Here is a 6,351-nt window from a genome sequence, read left to right on the forward strand (position 1 = left end):
CAGGACTTACTGAAATTTGAAAAAGTCATTATCCAACTGCTACTGTGATGGCCTATCAGGAATATTCAAATATTGAATAACGCGATATGCGTTTTTGCTATGGAACAGCGAATGGAAATGCAGATCAAGCACGACGGCTTCATATCGAGGCTTATCCACAGACTTAGACACAGAAGACTTGGTGAAAGGTATAAGAGATTTGGCCGGAGCTGGAGCGTACTGCGAGACAACGGGATCGAGCTTGTCAGTCACTCTGGGTCAGTACTGCACCGTGTTTCAGGCGGAAATTTTCGCTATATTGATGGCGGTCAGAGAGGTGATTCGGCTCAACCACGGAAACAGGAGAGTATTGTTCTGCTCTGACAGTAGGGTTGCATTTATGGCGCTAAAATCAGTGCTCACGCGCTCCTTGTTGATAAAGGAGTGCAAAGGGGTACTGAGGAAAGTGGCTGAGGCGAGGAATGTCACGTTGGTCTGGGTCCCGGGTCACACCGGGATCCGGGGCAATGAGGCAGCCCCGCTTGGGGATCGCCTCGTGCGTGAGGCGAGGAGGTCTCGAAGCCTGGGTGAGAGAACGGGCCGTGGGGCTGAAGGGTTATTTAGGTTATTCAGTTAGGTATTTAATATTATTTCAAATTTGGACGTTATTTTTACGAAAATTTTTGTTGCTCCAACAAAGTTCTCTCTCCTGTTCACTTTTTAATTTGGCTGTTGGCTAATAGTTTTGTCATGGTCTAATCTTATTGCAGTAGTGTTAGACAATAATAATAATAATAATAATAATAATAATATAAGGTTGTTCGGAAAGTCATTTCGTTTGTTCCCGTCAGAGGACTTAATTACATTTTTTCGAAACCAACTTCACACTTAAGCCGCATAACCATTATATGTCTTGAGAGCTGATATTGCAAGGCTTGTATGTGAAAAAGTTCTATTAATTCTACGCAGTAGTTTTTGGTTGGTGCCCTTTTAAATATGGAGAGCAATAAGCAGCATTTTCGTCATATTTTACTTTTTTACTTCAGAAAAGGTAAAAATGCTGTCCAAGCGAGAAAAAAATTGACGGATGTGTATGGAGAAGGTGTGTTAACAGTACGCCAGTGCCAGAACTGGTTTGCAAAATTTCGATCCGGCAATTTTGATGTCGATGATGCACCACGGTCTGGAATGCCGGTCGAAGCTGACAAAGATGCGATAAAGGCATTAGTTGATGCAAATCGGCGAATAACCACACGAGAGATCGGTGAGAGATTAAATTTGTTGAATTCGACTGTTTATGGCCATTTGAAAGGCATGGGCTTAACCTCGAAGCTCGATGTGTGGGTGCCTCATGTCCTTACGGAGCGAAATTTGTGTCGTCGCGTTGAACGTGTGTGATTCGCTCCTCAAACGTCAAGAAAATGATCCATTTTTGAAGCGGATTATTACTGTTAAACGCAAGAGGTCATGGAGCAGAAAAGATGAAGCGGCTCAAAGCGTGTCAAAAGCCAACATTCACCAAAAAAAGGTGATGCTCTCGGTTTGGTGCGATGTCAAAGGAATCGTTTTTTTTTAGCTTTTGCCGGAAAATACAACGATTAATTCAGAAGTCTATTGTCATCAACTGGACAAACTGAATGATTCACTTAAAGAGAAGAGGCCCGAATTAATCAACAGGAAGGGTGTAGTGTTCCACCAGGATAATGCGAGACCTCACACAAGTTTGGTCACTCACCAAAAACTTTTACAGCTTGAATGGGACGTACTGCAATATCCACCATATTCTCCAGATCTGGCGCCTTCCGACTACTATTTGTTCCGGTCCCTGCAAAATTTTTTGGATGGCAAAACCTTTACCTCAAATGAAGATGTCAAAAACCACCTGAACCAGTTTTTTGAAAGCAAGGACCAAAACTTTTATGAGAGGGGAATTATGTTACTGCCAGAAAGATGGCAAAAGGTGTTGGACCAGAATGGCCAATATATAATTTAATAAAATATTTATTCATTATACGAAAACTGTCTTTCATGTTCCCCAAAAAAAACGAGATGACTTTCCGAACAACCCAATAATATACTTTATTTCCATAAAACTTACATTGTAAGTATTGGATAATGGCAAAATACAAAACCAATAAAGATACACGGCATTTTTAAAATAACACATGGAGTTATAAAAAACAAACACAATTTGAAATAGGCAAACGTTGGATAAAACGCGAATTAAAAAGTGCACTGCAGGTACTCTTGTAGAAAATAAAATGCCTTCTGGATAAGCAATCGTTTCACCTCAGCCTTAAACTGACCCAAAATCCGTTTCATCCCAGGTGGTAAGTTATTAACAAGTTTTATAGGAAACCGACGATAGAGGAGCTATTTGCTACCGAACTTAATTTATGTTTTGGAATATCTAGGTTATAATTCTGTCTAACCAAAACTATAACGTTCATTGATTGCTCGCGTACATATATACTCATTATAATTAGATTTAATCATCGTTACCGAATTCAGTATGTATAGACTGGGAAATGTCAAAATTTGCGTTTCAATAAATATATTTCTGCAGGAATAATGTTTCGGTTTAAAGTGGATTGTACGAATAATCCTTTTTTGGAACAAAAATATTTCATGCCCCAAGCAGTAATAGCATAATTTAAACAGGACTGAAAATACGAATAATGATATAGCAATAAAATACTATAATCGACCTTTCTTCTAAGTTGCCAAAGGACAAAATAGTGTGTGGATAATTTTTTGGGAATATAGTCCACCTGATGAGAAAGGGCAGAGTTGAAATAAACTCCCAGAAATTGAATTACTTGTTAAGTAAAATTTTGTATGTCGTGGCCATGGTCTTAGACAGAAAGATGGGTAAGTATTTCATAAGTTAGAATAAATGGAAAAGTATTAAAAATAGGTATATTACATACAGTTGAAAGTTTTCGTAAGATCCTTCAGAAAAAAATAATCATATATATGTCATTTAGGAAGGTCGAGACTATTCAATTCAAAATTTTCCAGATACATTCGTTGATTTTGAACACCTTGCAGCATCTAATTCAAATTCCGTTGCATATATCTTTTAAATCATCTTCGGATAACTTTAATATTAAATAGGAGTGATCTAACTTGAATAATAATGGCGTTATTGTATTTTTTTGCACGTGTGACAATTAGTATTTAAAAAAAAATATTTTCCAATAACGGGTGTTATTTTGGTATTAAAATATTTTCTTTTATTTCAATACAAATAGGAATATATGCCATTAATAATGGAAAACAATATCAGTCAATGGCCACTCTTATAGTATACCACATCCTTTTCATGAAAATTTCCATCACCAAATGACAAAGTGGCACCTGTTTGTCTTCATTAGCTTCACGAATTCCATCGTTAATGCGTTATATTAACGCTGGGCTGTTGGTGTAGACGTTATCTTTTACGTGGCCCTGAAGGAAGAAGTCGCAGCGTGTTAAATCACAAGTGGCCAATTGAAATCACATCTTCGAGAGATAACAAGGTCCGGATCTTCGTTTCGTTGCTTGTGTGGCTAGTACCGCAATTTTAAAACTTTATAGGCCTTAACCCGTTTTGTTCCAGTGGTGCGTTAATGCACCACCTATTCTAGGTTTTTTTTGTCACATCCAGGAAATATTTTTGCACATATATAACAGGACATATAACCGTAGAAATTGCTAATTTATGTGTAAAGGAAAGATCTTTTATATGACTTCAAAAGTTAACAAAAGCGGTACATAAATTTGTATCACATTTTCAGGTAAATCCAAAATAGTGGAAAAAAAATTTTGATTATGCTTAATTTTTTGCAAATATTTAGAATAAACATTAAACAATTAGCGTATTCTTTAGTATTAGTTTGTGCCTTGTGTAGTGAACGTTGCAGTTCGTAAAATATGGCATTCACGAGGTATTTGACTCAGAAGGAATTAGAGGCGGCTATGGAGGAGATCGTGATGGATGAGGACAATAACAATGAAAGTCCTAACTATTATTTGAATTTACGTATTCTTATGTATTGTAGCATTCCATTCCTTATAAACTTATGCTAAAAATAACATGAAAAAGTATTTACAGAACATATTGACGCGGTCTATGTTCCACCCGACGTGGATACCTTGACTGATGAAGAAGATATGAACGATAACATTAATCTACAAGAGTTTGGGGGACCAACTGCTATAGTTGGAACTTTAGAGTTACATGCACCGAATGGTACAGTTGTCCTTCAACAGTCCTGTAATTCATCAACTACTGAACCTGAATGGGACTCATCAGATGATGAAACCCTGGAATTCAAAAGAAGACGTATGCTTTCTGCAAACGACAGGCTTGCTTCCACTGTCAAATGAAAAAAAGGTCAGGACACTTACACACCAATATCTGATGAATTTAGATCATGTGAGGAACTAAAAAATAGGCTTTCTGCAAAAATTCCGCTTGAAATATTTTTTATGTTTTTTGATGACGAAATGATTTTAAAATTTTCTATAAAATATGGTCAAGAATAACCGCCAGGAATACTCGTTGTTAAAAAACGAACTTTTAAATTTTGTTCTCGGGTCACCATTCATTGAAACATATTTAGCATTATTGATCTACTGATGAAGACAAAGGAATTGATCTTATAAAAAAATGTATGAGCCGCAATACATTCCAATTGATAAAGCAAAACTTGCACTTATCTGACAATAATCAAAAATGATAAATTTCCAAAAGTTAGACCCTTCTTTGATGTAATAAATAAAAAAAATCTTCAGTTTGGCATATTTTCGTTCAACTTATCCATAGATGAACAAATGTACCTACTTTGGCCGCCATTCCTGCAAAATATTTATAAGGGGTAAGCCAGTTCGTTTTGGCTTCAAGCTTTGGAGCCTTTGTTCACCTATTTTATTCACTTCCATATGGTGGTGCTCAAAATAAACCTCATTCTGACCTTGGTCTTGGCGGTGACGTCATAAATCTACTTTCTGTTGTAGATAAGGCAGTAAATCACCATTTTTTTTTCATTCAAACTATTTGTGCATTTAAAAACTAATGGTTATTTTGCCACCGGTACTATCCGGGAAAATAAAACAAATAATTGTCCAATGGAAAATTGTAAATCATTTGGACGAAAAGACCGCGGATCCTATGTTTCAGCATATGAATCTGAATCAAAAATGTCTATTGTCCGTTGGCACGACAATTCAGTTGTAACTGTGGCAAGTAATGTTTCTAGTGTAGATCCTGTCCAAAATGTAAAACGCTGTAATAGAAAAGAACGGAAAGATGTAAATATACCTCAAACTTATGTAATTGCCCAATACAATAGATATATGGGTGGGGTAGATTTACATGACAACGGAATTGCTAATTACAAGTGCCAGGTATTTGGAAAAAAAATGGTGGTGGCCTTTATTTTGTAACTCACTGGATAGTTTAGTAGTGAATGCATGGAAATTGTATAATATTGTCAACGAACAAAAGATTTCCCAGATAGATTTTACATCTTACATTGCTTTGCGACTTTTAAAAACTGATAAAACAATTACTCAAAGAAATCTTGCACCTGTCATAGATGAAGTGCGTTATGATAATCAAGGTCACCTCATGATTGTTGATGCTAATAAAACCCGAAGGAGATGTAGAATCTGCCCATAGCCACACAATTTTGTAAAATATCACCAAAAATGAAACCGGGTGTTACCAGTGGTGCGCTCACGCACCATAAGATATTTTGGGTTTTTTTGTATCAAATCAGGTTCTGTTCGAAAAACAATCTATTTTTAGTTGTTTTCTGTCGAATTTGAACTTTCTTTTCTATATTTATATATAAATTATGTGTGTTACATCTTATGTTTTTTCCTAGTGGTTCGTTTACGCACCAGTATTTTTTGTGCTCAGTTTTTCAGCTCTGAAGAAGCCAACAGGATGATTGGCGAAACGCCAGCAATTTCCACTAAGCAAAAACCAACGTAGGAGGAATCCAGAAGTTTTGTAAAAAGCATTACAGTAGCCAGAGTATTTTTTTGTATTGCGAGTTTTTATTTTTATTTTTCACATGTAATGTATTCTTAAGTGCAACAAAATAAATAATTTTAGAGCAAAAGAGTATTTTTTTATGCTCGCGATAATGTGGGTTAAGGCTCAAGTCTTTATACAAAACACGGTGCAATGACGCTTGTGAAATGCCCAATTCCAAGGTACAACGTGGAATGGACAAAGCGGAGTTTTCTTTAACACCTTAGGCTATAGCAGCAATATTTTCTGTTGTTCTTGAGCGACGTTCGCGTTTTTCATTCTTCACATCACTAACTTGTCCCACTAGTTCGAATTTTTCCACTAATTTCTGTACTTCGAACCGACAA

This window comes from Cylas formicarius, unplaced genomic scaffold, assembly GCF_029955315.1.
Source record: "Cylas formicarius isolate icCylForm1 unplaced genomic scaffold, icCylForm1.1 PGA_scaffold_10__41_contigs__length_53128322, whole genome shotgun sequence".
In the NCBI taxonomy this organism is placed as follows: Eukaryota; Metazoa; Arthropoda; class Insecta; order Coleoptera; family Brentidae; genus Cylas; species Cylas formicarius.